Raw genomic sequence first — 14,286 nt, 5'->3', positions numbered from 1 at the left:
TCACAATATTAAAAGGTATCTATAATTAGCTACGGTAAGGGATCAAAAGTTGCCTGAAGAATGGGCACAGAAAGGCTGCATCCAAAGATGGCCTGTCACTCAGGAGGGTAGAGCTGCTGGGCCTTCCTGTTGACCACTGTCTTGCAAAAAGTGCAGAAAGGGTAGGGGTGGCTTTAGTCATCTGCTGTCATTCCTTTCACTGGGTCCTTTTGTCTCATCTCATCCAGCTGTCTCTTCGTCTCTTCTTCCATCCTTCAAATGTCGTCCATAGTCAGGTCAACCCACTTATCGAGCCAACAGAAAAGCTGCTTGTGGAAATTTGTAAACAGACGCCTCTCTTGCTTATGCGTAAAGTTTTCCACTTCGTTCTGCAAGGCCCCACCACTTGAACTTGACAGTAACCAGTTTGTATGCACGCATATACTGGCAGTCTTTCTGATTTACAAGTTCTTGCTTCCAATTTGGGCCCAAGGGTCCTCGGCCTGTTTTGACAGATTTAAATTTTCCTGGGTCTTCCTCTGCCTTGTAATCCTTGCTAAGTACTTGGCTTCGATCTGTGATGTCTATATATATGGGTTCCACATGTTTCCATGTCTCCAGCTTATGCACATTCTCCTGGGTGCCAAGATCCGGTTTGTGCCAGGTTTCAATTTTAATCAGAAAGTCTTCTTTCATGTACTCATTTGTAATAACAGTTCTGCAGTAAGGATAAGAATTCCATGCTTTCTCGTGTATATTCTGGGCTCCCTTGGGGTCTAGCATTCGAACGAATGTGGGTACTTTGCTCTGTAAGTAGTGGATCTTGTGTGTACTGGCCCTTCTCTCCACCCTTCTCATAGGGCGTTCACCAGGACTTCCACACCTTCACCACCACCCGTTTCACTTTTACTGGCCTCAGCCACAGAATATAGCTGCCCTACTTGATAGTCATCTACAGACACAGGCAGGATGACTCGATACTCCTTGGGCAGCACCACGTCGCTTCGCGGCTCAGCGGCTGCCTGCTGCGAGCCCGGCCTCCCACCCGGCCTCCCGCCCGCTTCCCAGCAGCCGCTCTCCCAGTAGCCAGGCCCGGCCCGGCCCGGCCCAGCCCAGGCCAGCCCAGCCCAGCCCGGTTGCCTGTGCGCCTTTGCCATGGTCAGCTCCGTCCCCCGCGCTCTCGCTGCTGTCGCTGGGCCTGCTGCTGCCATCCTGGCCTCCCCGCCTCCCACGCTGCTTCCGACGCTTCCCGGAGCTCTGTTCCGAAGCACCGCGCGGGGGCGGGGCCAAGAGTATATTTTTTAATCTGCACGTATCTGCATAATTTGAGGTTTCTTTTGCCACTGATTTCAAGTTTCATTGCATTATGATCTGATAATGTGCATGGGATAATTTTCTTTAGAATTTATTATTTAGCATGCTTTCTGGGTATATGGTTTATTTTGAAGGTCTGGGTGCTCCCGAGATTACTGAGTATTCTATTACATGCAACACTGTAGATATCTATTAAATCCACTTATTCAAATCTGTCATTCAACTCATAGTTGTTGACTTTTGACCATTTATGGTCATCTATTTATGATAATAAGATATTGAGGTCCCCCCACTATAATTATATTGATGTTTACCTGATCTTTTATGTGAAATAGTGTTTCGTTTATGGAAATGGAGTGTGCCGTGTGTGTGTGTGTGTGTGTGTGTGTGTGTGTGTGTGTGTATTATCTCTTCCCACTGAATTGTTCCTTTAACCAATATGTAGTGATCTTCTTTGTCTCTTCTGGTCAGTTTTGGCTTAAAGTCCATTTCATTTGAAAATACACCGAAATCCCTGCTTGTTTTGGGGCTCCCATTGCAAGGAGCGTAGGAGATCAGATAATGAGGATCGAGGCCAGTTGACCTTCACTGGGAGCAAAAAAGAGAAAAACAGCAAGCTCTCCCTCCTTTGGCAATGTGCAGGGATAGTGGCATGTTGCAAGCTCCAGAGAACAGTCAATACAGCTGAGATTTGGTTGTTTACCTGGGTACACACTATAAATAACAAGAGGCAGATGACTCTTCCATTAACCTAATTGCTTGCTCCCTTGTGTAAGTGAATAAAAGTGAGGTGAGCCAAACACTCAGGGCTCTTTATCCACTAGAGGCAAAGAGCTCCCTAGCCCCTTCATTCCAAATTATCTTTGTGTCTTTTGTCATCCTCGTTTGCCTCCTGGTCGGGGATAAACTCATAGGCTGGTTCTTACAAGGAGTATTGTTTTTCATCCCTTTTCAGTCTATGAATTTATTTTTGGACTAAATGTACACAGCATGCCTTTGGGGGTGGGGGTGGGAATCCAATCTTCCAACCTATGTCTTTTGATTGGAAAGTTGTGACTATTCACATTGAGAGTTATTTCTGAAAGATATTGACATTCCTGTCAGTACACTATTTTCCTGTTGACTCCTTTTTTTCCCTCTGCTTAACTGCTCACTCTGCCTTTTATAGTCATTCCATCAGACATCTTGGCATTACTGGCTAGTCTGTTTCTAGGATATCCTTGAGAATTTTTTGCAATGTTAGTTTGGTGGTCATGAATTTCTTAAAGTGCTCTTTGTCATGGAAAGACCTTATTTTCCCATCAACTTTGAAACATAGTACTTCAGGATATATATGAGCTTGAAACACTTCACTCTAAATTCTCCTGGCCTTAAAAGTTTATGTTGATATGTCTATTGTAATTCTCATGAGTTTACCTTTATAAGTGATTTGTTGCTTTTTTCCAACAGTTTCTAAGATTTTGTACTTGTTTTGGATTTCTGGGATTTTGATTATGATTTATCATAGAGAAATTCTTTTCTGATCATGGCTATTTGAGGTTCTATATGCCTCATTATCTGTATGTTAAAATTCTTTCCACATACTTGGAAAGTTTCCTGGTATTATTTCTGTAAACATGTTTATGTCACTTGTGTTGTCTTCTGATTTTTGTTTAATTCTCATTATAGTTGTACCTTGGTCACGAATGTTTTGAGAACAAGTTTGTTCACAAATAGAAGCATTTGGCAAAATTTTGTTTTTATTTGCGAACTCTGCATTGGGTGATGAACATATCCATGGCCATCTTTCCTGCATGAACATGAACATGACCATGTTTTCCAGAATTGTTGAACAAATTAAGGTCTGGAATTGAGCTACCTACCACTCTCAGTCTTCTTTGCATGATCAACTGGCTCTTGGATTCTTTTTCCATGTTTTCTTGCTGTTTTAAAGGTATCTCTGAGTATGTGGTCACCAGCATCACATCTAGTTCTGACACTCTGTCCTCACATTGGTCACTTCTGCTGCTCATACTTTCACTACAATTATCTCCTGGATTTCTGTTCAGTAACTTTTCATGGATTCTAATTCTTTCCTAAACTGATCACTCATCCTTTTGTATCATTTTGTTTAGCTCCACTATCTTTTGATTAGTGTATTCTGTTTTTTGGATTTTTTGTGGGTTTTTTTGGTACCGGGGATTGAACTCAGGACCTTGCGCTTGCAAGGCAGGAGCTGGAACCACTGAGCTAAATCCCTGCCCTGATTAGTGTATTCTGTAAGCTCACTGATTGTTTTACTAAGTCCCTTATCTGTTTAGTTATGTCATCTTTGAGCTTGCCAAGCACCTTATTGATCTGATTTTAGTGGATTTTTTGGGGGAGGGGTCCTCCTCTTTTATCATTTCATATAATTAAGCTGTTTGGCTTTTATTTTCCTCCCTGTTGATACCCCATGAATCAGCTTTGGGGTCATTGGGAGTACTTGGAGGCATTTTGTTATGTTGTCTTTTCATGTTTCTATATGTATGTATGTTTGTATGTTGATTACAGCAAGAAAGACTTTGTTGCTGGTATATAGATCTCTTTATTTAGTATCTGCTTTTCAGTGATATACTCAGGGCATGACTAACTATAGGCCTTTACCTCTGTCCCCAAATCCAACCATCTTCATTAATTTTGGAGGGCAAAATCCAATGTAATTGGCTCAACACGCAATTCTCCAGAAATGAGCTGCTGTATTGTTAATGACACAAAGACAAACCAGGTACTGCCATACAGTAAAAACCTACTGATAACAACAACTATGGCACCCTAACAATAGCAACAAAATCAGCAACAATAACAGAGTCAAAGACAAAGTGGATGTTGACATACTATAAAAACAAATAAAAGCTACCTCTGTAGGCTGGGCATGGTGGTACAAACCTGCAATCCCAGCACTTGGGAGGCTGATGCAGGAACATTGCCACAAGTTCGAGGCCAGCCTGGACTACGTAGCAATTTCAAAACCAGCCTGAACTACACAGCAAGACCTTCCCTCAAAAAACAAATAAATAAATAATAAGCTACCAATGTATCACCTTTAACCATAGAAAGAGATCTGCAGTAATAATACAGACACAAAGACAAACCAGATATTGATATACAATAAATATCAACTAAATGCAACAACTATACCATTATTAACAAAAGAATTCAACAATAACAGCAGTTAACTAAATAATGATTAATAAAGCTTCATAGCAATACTAGTAAAGATGAAGAGGGTGATGATGAATAGGAAAATGAAAAAGGTAAAATGTGAAAAATAAAAAGAAGATAAAGAGAGAAAAGGTGAGACAAATGATCTTATTAAAGAAAAAATATATATGTATGTACAAGATTTTACATACAAGACTTGAACATTTGTGAATTTTAGTATTTACAAGGATCCTGGAACCAATCTTCCAAGTATACTGAGGGAATGACTGTATTAAGACATTATTCTAATTATTATATACAGCCTATAGATAAACAAGAATGTGTAGGTTGTAAGGGAAAAAAACTAACCTTTTTTTATGTAATTGACAAAGTTTAAAGCTCAACATTGAGAAAAATCTGGAAGGCAGAGAACTTGTCTGTCCAGTAATGAGATAAATTCTAAAAATACCCTATTAAAAATACTCTATTGAAAATGCAGATTGGAAACCACTGTGGAAATCAGTATGGAGATACCTCAAAGAACTAGGATTGGAAGTCCCATTTGACCCAGCTATTCCCCTACTGGGTATCTTCCCCAAAGAATTAAAAGCATCATACCACAGTGATATATGTGCACCCATGTTCATAGCAGCACAGTTTGTAATAGCTAAAACTTGGAAACAGCCCAAATGCCCATCAGCTGGAGACTGGATAAAGAAAATGTGTTTTTTTTAATAAAATGAAGTACTACTCAGCCATCAAAAACAAGAAATTAGAGACATTTATTGCTAAATGGATGCACATTGAGGCTATACTCTTAAGTGAAATAAACAGGACACACGTGTAAATATCGAATAGTTTCTCTAGTGTGAGAAACTGAAAGTGTAAATAAGGACTAAAAGGTATAATAGATAATGTGAAATAGGAAGAAAAGGGACAAAGGGGAGGGGGAAGTGGGAGGAGTAGGGGAAAGGAAAGAAGGGAATGGAGTTAATATGAGAAAATGAAAAAATGGTAACAAAGTCTTTGTAAATAGGGAGGAATGGAGAGGTTGAAGGGAGGGCAAGGGAAGGGGGAAAAAATAAGAACCAAGAGAGACTATGTAAAGGTGCAAATTTCCAATGATGAATGTCATTATGTTGTGCACCTAAAATGTACCAATAAAAGGATATACAAAAAAATGCAGATTGAAGCCAGATATGGCAGTGCACACCTGTAATCCCAGGTCTCTGCGAGGCTGAGGCAAGAGTATCACAAGTTCAAGCCCAACCTTGTGAATTTAGTGACCTAGCGAGATCCTGTCTCAAAAAAAAAAAATCTGATTGACCATATGGACTTAAGTTTTCTATTTCTAAACCCATTAAAGTACCAGTAAAGGAATAAAACAAAAAGTAATCTACTGGACTGGGGATTCAGCTCAGTGGCACCAAGCCTGCCTCGAAAGCACAAGGTCCTGAGTTCAATCCCCAGTACCAAACAAAACATAACAACAACAAAAATAATGTACTAATTTTTAGTATACATAAAGTATAGAGACAAAGGTAAATAAGGGATTTCAATAAGTTTTTCTGATAGCAGAAAAAGTAATAACCTAAGCAAGCAAAAGAGGAATACTAGTAAAAAATGAAGCAATTACTTTCTAGAATCCAGATTCACCATTCTGTGTTTTCCAAGCCAGGACCCTGAGGCTCTTCCCTACTCTGTGTCACTCAATGGCAACTGAGGAAAGCTCTGGACTCTGCAGGTCCCCCACAGCAGAGGCCTGGTATAAAAAAAATAATAATCAACTCTACATGGCTTTTTGTTTTGTTTTTCCCGGTACCAGGGATCAAACTCAGGACCTTGTGCTTGCCAGGCAGGCATGGTGCCCCTGAACTATATCCCTCGCCCTACATGTTTTTTTTTCCAGTACCAGGAATCGAACTCAGGACCTTGTCCTTACATGGCAGGCATGGTGCCTCTGAGCTAAATTCCCGGCCCTACATGTACTGTATTTTAATGTTAAGGTCAGTTCATTAAGTTCAATGATGAAAGCTACCAGAATATTCTCCTGAAAATTATTTTTTCTTAGAAAAAAAAAAGAAAGGAAAATTAAAACTCTCTCAGCTGGGTGTGGCACACACCTGTAATCCTAGCACTTGGGAGGCTGAGGCAGGAGGATTGCCACAAGCTCAAGGGCAGCCTGGACTACATAGTGAGTTCAAGGTCAATTTGAACTACATAGAGATACCCTGTCTCAAAAAAAAAAAAGAATAAGCAATTTACAAAACAACTTCCAAGCACAAAATGTCCACATTTCATAGCACTGATGCCAATAAATAAATAGAATGAGATTTGCATCAAATATAAAGAAGAAATCCAAATCTGACACACGTATCTTCTAATTTCAAATAGATTCAATTTTGGCAATTTTAGTAGGTTCTGAAGAATTACAGCAATAATTAATCACTCACTTTAAAAGATGAGTCATTGAAGGGATTGCAGCCAGAGTTATGGAAGAAGCAGACAACATCTACTTGTTGCCTATCTCCTTAGCATAGGTTGGAAAAAAAGACAATGGAGAAAGGGATTATGATGTTTCAGGTAGGGAATGCTTCCTTGCATCTCTTCTGGTTCCATGAAGGAGGACTTTCTACAAATAGTTTCTGCTCTAGCCCTTTCTTCCTCTGTGAGAAACCTGACTGATGAGTTTACCATTAATTTACATTCCTCAACAGGATAGAACTACCATATTTCTTGACTGTGCAGAGGCAATTTATTTAAAGTCCTAAAACTGGGGATTTTGGTCCCTTTTTTTAATCTCTCACCACTTATAATCTACAAATGGCAAAAGTCTTATAGGCTCTATTTTGAAGACTCAAATGTTCATTTGTGAGGGCCATTCCAAAGTCTGAAATGGAAGAGAGAAGAATTTGAAGACCACTGATACCATACATGCCCTCCAACAGCTCTCTCAATAATAACATTGATATTTTTATGTCCATTTGCCTTGAACTTTTGGCTCGTCTTAGGAGGTGGGTGAGGAATAAGAAAGCAGTATTGTGCAACTGGGCTCCCTAAAATCCACAGTGGCCAGAACATTTTATATTTTCCATGCCTAGAGACAAAACATGACTATGAGGAAAACAGAAGCAGGAATGTGGTAGTCAATCTTGCATATCAGAACAAAGTAAACTAATCATAGATCTACCAGCCTTAACTTGCCTCTGGAGCCAATGATAACGCATGCTATGGAAAAGAGCCTAGAGAAAACATCTGAGAACTGTGGCACCAAGCAGCCAATTTCTGAACAGAGATCACAATAATCAGCATCCAGTCTCCTATCTCAGACTCCAAGGCAATTATTTCAATTGCCATGCAAATAGGGAAGAGGTTAAGATGACTCTACTGTATACATCATTCTTGGGCAAAGAATAGGCCAGAATAGAATTGCTCTGTTCAATAATAAATAACATGTCAAATAACCCAGGGATTTAGCTCAGTGGTGCTGCCGCCTGCCTCACAAGCACAAGGAACTGAGTTCAATCCCCGGTATCTGCCCCCCCCCCCAAAACATGCAAAATAAATGAAAAAGTAGCTCTGCAAGATAAAAAGGAGGAAGCACCGAAACATGAAAAAGAAAAAAATATATACTCCAAAAGTGGCTCCATAAAATAGAACTTTAAAGAACTTCTCTGCAAGCAGATAGAGTATAACTCCATATAATAGATCAGAAAAGGACTGAAACAAAAGAGGTAAGAAAGATTTTTTAAAATACTGAATTTGAAACTGTATTAGAAGAAAATTAAAAGTAGAATGGATACTTCAGAAAATCAAGAGCACAGAGAGCAAGACTAGGGAGAGAATTTAAAAATAAAGATTACAAGGTAAAAATGATTAGATTTGAACAAAGTACTTAGATAAAATCAAGGATAATAGATTTGGAAGATAAACAACTGAGATCTAAAATCAGTAATAATCTCAAACAGAGAAAGACAGGCATGTGGAATAGGCAAAATATTTAAGAATACAAAACTGAATATTAAAAGAGCTCATTGGATTCCAGGAAAAATAGAGAATGATCTAGACTGAATTATATCATGGAATGTTGCTGAATTTTCAGGAAAAAAATAAAGACAATGCTCTCAGCATTTGTGCAGGAGAAACAATACCATCTACAAATTATGTAATTTATGCTGGGCCCAGTCATCTTCTCAGCAACATTAGGTACTAAAAAGTGAGGGCTGAGAGTGTAGTTCAGAGGTAGAGCGGTTGTCTAACATGTGTGAAGTCCTGAATTCCATCTCCAGTACTACAGAAAAAAAAAGGTGAGTACTTTATACAATGGTAAGGGAAAAAGAATATGACATGGAGGGCAGAGATTTAGTTCAGTGGTGCCACTGCCTGCCTCCCAAGTGCAAAGTTCCGAGTTCAATCCCAAGTACCAAAAAACACAAAAAACAAAAAGGAGAGAGAGAGAATATGACACGGGCTCTTTTACTAAACTGGAATTTAATTTTAGTGGGTAAATAGCATTCTGTGTATGGACTGTATAATTAAACTAGTTTTTACTGATTGATGAATTATTTTCACAGTATTATTTCAAACTGTAACACAATGAATAAACTTCCATATTTATTATTTAAAATACATAAAAGTGTCTATTACATAAGGTTCTGGAAGTATAACTGCTGAATCAAAGGGTATAGCATTTAAAAAATGTTTTCATTTTGCTATGTTGTCCTCCATAGTGATTTTATCAACCAGCACCACTTTACAACAGCATGTGTTCATTTTGTATCTAGATCACATTTTGGTAATTCTTGCAACATTTCAAACTTTTCCATTAGTGTCAGTGATCAGTCATCTTTGATGTCACTATTTTAATTGTTTGGGGGGAACCATGAGTCATAGCCATATAACATAGCCAACCTAATTGATAAATGGTGCCTGTGTTCTGACTGCCCCACCAACCAGCCATTCTCCCACCTCACTTTCTCTTCTCAGGTCTTCCTATTCTCTGAAACACAACAATACTGAAATTAAGCCAATTAAGACCAAGCAACGGCCCCTAAGTATTCAAGTGAAAGGAAGACTCACAGGTCTTTCGCTTTAAAGCAAATGCTAGAAATGATTAACCTAGTGCGGAAGGCAGGTTGAAAGCCAATCAAGCTGAAAGCTAGGCCTCCTGAGCTAAACAGACTACCTGTCGATGGAAAGGAAAAGTTCCTAAAGGAAATTAAAAGTGGTACTCCAGTGAACACATAAGAAAGCAAAATACAAAACAAAAAGAAAACACAACAACAAACAAACAAAATAAGCAAAATACCCTTATTGCTGACACGGAGAAAAGTTTTAGTGGTTTGAAGAGGTCAAACAAGCCACAGTATTCCCTTAGCCAAAGCTTAGGCCAGAGAAAAGCCCTAATTCTTTTCAATTATATGAAGGCAGAGAGGGACGAGGAAGTTCCAGAAGAGTTTGAAGCTGGCAAAGATTGGTTTATGAGGTTTAAGGAAAGAAGCCATTTCCATCTCTATAACATAAAAGTAAAAGGTGAGGGAGCAAGCGCTAAGGTTAGAAGGTGCAGCCAGTTACCAAGAAGACCTAAGACAACTGACAAAGGCAGCTGCACTAATGAACAGATTTTCAATGAACGGAAGCAGCCCTCTACTGGAGTGAGAGGCCAGCTAGGACTATTACAGCTCAAGTAGTCAATGCCTGGCTTCAAAGCTTCAAAGGACAGGCTGAGATTCTTGTTAGGGACTAAGGTAGCTCATGATTTCACCATTCAAAATCCTCATTTACTACTCCAAAAATTCTAGGCCCTTAGGAATTACACTAAATCTACTCTGCCTGGGCTCTGTAAACAGAATGACAAGCCTGGATGGCAGCACATCTATTTACTACATGGTTTACTAAATACTTTAAGCCCACTACTGGTACGTACTACACAGAAAAGAAATATGCCTTTAAAAATATTACTGTTAAGCTAGGTATAGTGATGCACACTTATAGAACCCCTACTTTGAAGGGTGAAGCAAGAAGATCACTTGAAGAGCTGAGCATGATGGTGCATATCTCTAATGCCAGCACTGGGGAGGCTGAGGCAGGAAGATTGCCCTGAATTCAAGGCCAGCCTGGGCTACATAGTAAGTGCAAGACCAGCATAGAAAAAGTAACAAGACCCTGTCTCAAAAACCAAAAAAAAGAAAAAAGTGTGTGTGTGTGCATATATATATATATATATATATATATATATATATATTATAGGTCTCCATCTCAAAATATGTGTTACTGCACATTCACAATACACTTGGTTGTCCAAGAACTCTGATAGAGGTATATGCGATTAATGTGACTGATTTGCTAGAATGTCATGAAAAAATTTTGGTGGATGAAGAGTTACTTCTGGGTTAGGAAGATGGAGTGGATTGGAGTTGTTTCTGGAGTTTTTGATACTGAATCTACTCCTGATGAAGATGCTGTGAACATTGTTGAAGTGACAACAAACAGATGTAGAATATTACATAAACTTAGTTGATAAAGTAGCAACAGGGTTTGAGAGGACCTACTCCAATTTTGAAAGAAGTGCTATGTGGGCAAAATGGTACCAAACAGAACTGCATGTTACAGAAAAATCTTTCCTGAAAGGAAGAGTCTAGTTGAGTGGCAAACTTCACTGCTGTCTTATTTTAAGAAATTACCACAGCCACCCTCACCTTCAGCAATCACCATCTGATCAGTCAGCAGCCATCAACATCAAGGCAGCACCCTCCACAGCAAAAGATTACAACTTGCTGAAAGTTCAGGTGATTGTTAGCATTATTTTTTTGGTACTGGGGATTGAACTCTTGTCTTTGCGCTTGCGTAGCAGGTGGTGAAACCACTGAGCTAAATCCCCGGCCCGATTTGTTAGCATTTTTTAAAACAATAAGCTATTTTAAAATTAAGCTCTGTATAATTTTTAGACATGTTATTGTACACTTAATAGACTGCAGTATACTATAAACATAACTTTGATACGCACTGGAAAGCCAAAAGCATTGTGTGACTTGCTTTACTGTAGAGGCTGGGAACTGAATCTGCAGTATCTACAATGTATGTCTGTCCAAAATTGGATCTGAGTCATCCTCAAAGACAATCCCAAACACCATAATCCAGAATGCTGAAATCTTGAAAGATCAAAATTCTTAAAGTCTAAAATCCCTAAAGAATAAAATGCCCAAAATATAATTCTGGAAACAATAATAGTAAAACATTCTTTGGGTTGGGGATGCAGTTCAATAGTAGAAGTCTTGCCTCACATGTATCAGGCCTTGGGGTGGTCTCCAAGACAGACGAAGAGGAAGAAGAGGAAGATGAAGTGGAAGAGGAAGGGGTATGGGGAGGAGGGGGAGGAGAAGGGGAGGAGGAAGAAAAGGAAGAAAAATAAGAAAGGAAATAACATGACAAAATATTAACAGTTGTTAATGTTGGCTATTGTAAATATATCATATAAAATACTTTATATCGTATCATAAATACTTTAGCATTCTTAAACTATCTTAAATTAACAAAAAGATGATGTACAAAGTAGTGGTATATGCAAATGAGTCAACAATGGCAAAACATTAAAGTGACTAAACTTTCAATGGTGAATACTGGATCTAAGCAGAAGTCTGAAAAGTATTACCTAGAAGACAAAGCTTAAAGCATGAATGAAAAACAGACAAAATGAAAAAAGGGACAAAAGATATTAAATAACAAAGGTACTGAAAAAGTACAAAAGTAAAGAAAAATTTAGGTTATAGGATATAGTACACTATAAAACCAGAAAGTTTGTCAGTATAGAATAAAATAGGATACTATCTCTTTTACATATAATAGTTCATATTTTTACATTTGGTTTTACTTCAGGTACTGGTATAAATTATGTCCATCACTTATGATAAATATTTAGTATAAAAATATAGCTTCCTATTTTTTCTACCAGTCTCATGTTGGCAGTTTCTGCCCTTTGGATAAGTTGCTTTCTGAGCACCCTTCTAATTCTAAAATTATAATGCTTTGCCTGACAATTATAATTACTAGTAATTAGAACAGTGCCTTGAACATACTTTTTTTCCACAGCTATATTTACAGCACGATTATTTTGCACTATGAAATAAGTACAGAATTAAAAACACTGGGTATGTTAGGCATGGATAACAAATATAAAATGATTTTTAAATTTTGTCATAAAAATATATACATATCATTACAAGATGTTTATTTGGCCAATAAATGTATAATTAACTCCTATTAAGATTGAGGCACCTTGGGCTGGGGATTTAGCACAGTGGTTTCGCTGCCTCTGCGCAAGCGCAACGACCTGAGTTCGATCCCCACTACCAAAAAAAAAAATTGAGGCACCTGTGGCTATCCCATATTGATGTGGATTAAAGTAATACAGCCTCAGTAAGTTGCCTGAGTCAGAATCAAACATTGTAAATCAAAATATACTTAGAAAAAGAACCAAAACCACGGAGCGACGTTATCTTTCCTACAAGCTGGGTTTTTTTTAATAACAGCTTTTATGTTCTGTGCATCAAAATCATCTATTAGATGACATATAATCCCACCCCCTCTATTGGTAGATCCATGCATTGGCGGTTGAGGTACCAGGCTGGATTTTGCCCTTCCCTTCCCCATCTTTCCTAGGACTCGGGTGTCTGACAGCTAACAGCGTCGCCCGGGTAATGACCAGAAGACTCTCATTTCCAGAAGCCAGTGCATTCCGCAGCTCACCCTAGCCCGCACATCTGCTCATGTTTTCTTTTACCAACAAGTCGCCAGTTTCTAAGGATGACGTCCCATGATAAAAAATGAAATAAAAATAAGCCCAACCTGCAGACAAGGCCAGCAGTCAAGCACCTGAAGGCGGTGAGCACTGGCCTCCCTCAGAAGCGCTCTCCTCCCAGAGAAAAATCACCCAAGCAGCCTCGGCCGCCGCGCTGGCTCTCCGGCGGGGTGGGCAGGAGCGCCAGCCTGCCCGCGAGGACCCGCCTGGATTCTGCCTTCCGCGCCCTTCCCTAGAGAGAGGCCGCCAGTCGGACCCGACTCCGCACAGAGCGAGGCTGCAGAGCCCGGCCCCAGGAGCAGAGGAGGCCGGCGAGGCCTGTGCCCCAGTGGCGCCTGCTCCCGGCGTCGCCATGGGAAACCACGGCTTTAGCTCGGGCCGGACCGCCGCCTGGGAGGGAGACTCGGACGCTCACCGCGGCGCGGCGCGACGCGACGCGACGCGACGCTCCTCTGTCGCCTCGGGTGGCGCTCGGCTTGCTCGGCCCGCTCGGCCCCTCTCGGCTCCCGTCCCGTCTCCCATCCAGCGTCGGGCCCCGTCCTGCCCGCGCCCTCGGCCGGGAGCCCGCGGGATGGGCGCCGCAGCCGGGCGGGAGGTTTAAACCCTGGCTCCGCCCAATGTCTCTCTCAGTTCACAACAGAACGAAGGCCGGCGCCCATTCTAGGTTTCCCTTCTCCAAATACTCTTTACAAAACGAGGAACACCGAACCTGTCAGAACGTCGATCTGAGGACCGGCGGGGCGAGTGGGAAGCTGCCCGCTCCGCTCCTTCCATCTGGTCTCTCCCTGCGTGTGCCCGTCCTCGCGCATCCGCGGGCTCGGAAGCCTGGAGCCCGGATCTCCACGGGTCTCGGCCTTCTCAGAATCAGGTTCGCACCTGGGAAGGGCTGACGCCTCGCTTTTCTTTATTTTAAAGGTTTAAAGAGAACTAAGTTAACTATTAATAACTCACCTCAGATACACATATATAACCATAATTTTGTGATAAAGGAGTCTTCAAGAACAAGAGTAAATTCTGATCCTAAAAACCTTAGA

General features: G+C 40.3%; 1 protein-coding gene and 1 pseudogene across 17 annotated transcripts in view; both read right to left on the bottom strand.

Annotated features, from left to right (window-relative positions):
* Window positions 1–14,101, bottom strand: part of Ica1l (islet cell autoantigen 1 like) — a 142,678-nt gene extending 128,577 nt beyond the window's left edge. For 3 of the 17 annotated variants that reach the window (XM_087205869.1, XM_087205874.1, XM_087205876.1), the window contains exon 1: window positions 13,668–13,768. The gene's annotated coding sequence lies outside the window, so the exon portion shown is untranslated. Of the gene's footprint in view, window positions 1–1,119; window positions 4,462–13,299; window positions 13,769–13,961 lie in introns of those variants that run through there. The other 14 variants (XM_087205867.1, XM_013074464.3, XM_087205866.1 and 11 more) reach the window with 12 other exon arrangements.
* LOC101700784 (phosphatidylinositol transfer protein alpha isoform pseudogene) lies at window positions 8–1,037 on the bottom strand (annotated as a pseudogene).
* Window positions 14,102–14,286: the final 185 nt, after the last annotated feature.

Source organism: Heterocephalus glaber, unplaced genomic scaffold (genome assembly GCF_053883595.1).
Source record: "Heterocephalus glaber isolate CG9 unplaced genomic scaffold, H.glaber_assembly_v1.0 deba00000621, whole genome shotgun sequence".
NCBI lineage: Eukaryota > Metazoa > Chordata > Mammalia > Rodentia > Bathyergidae > Heterocephalus > Heterocephalus glaber.
This window is presented reverse-complemented; position numbering and strand designations above follow the sequence as displayed.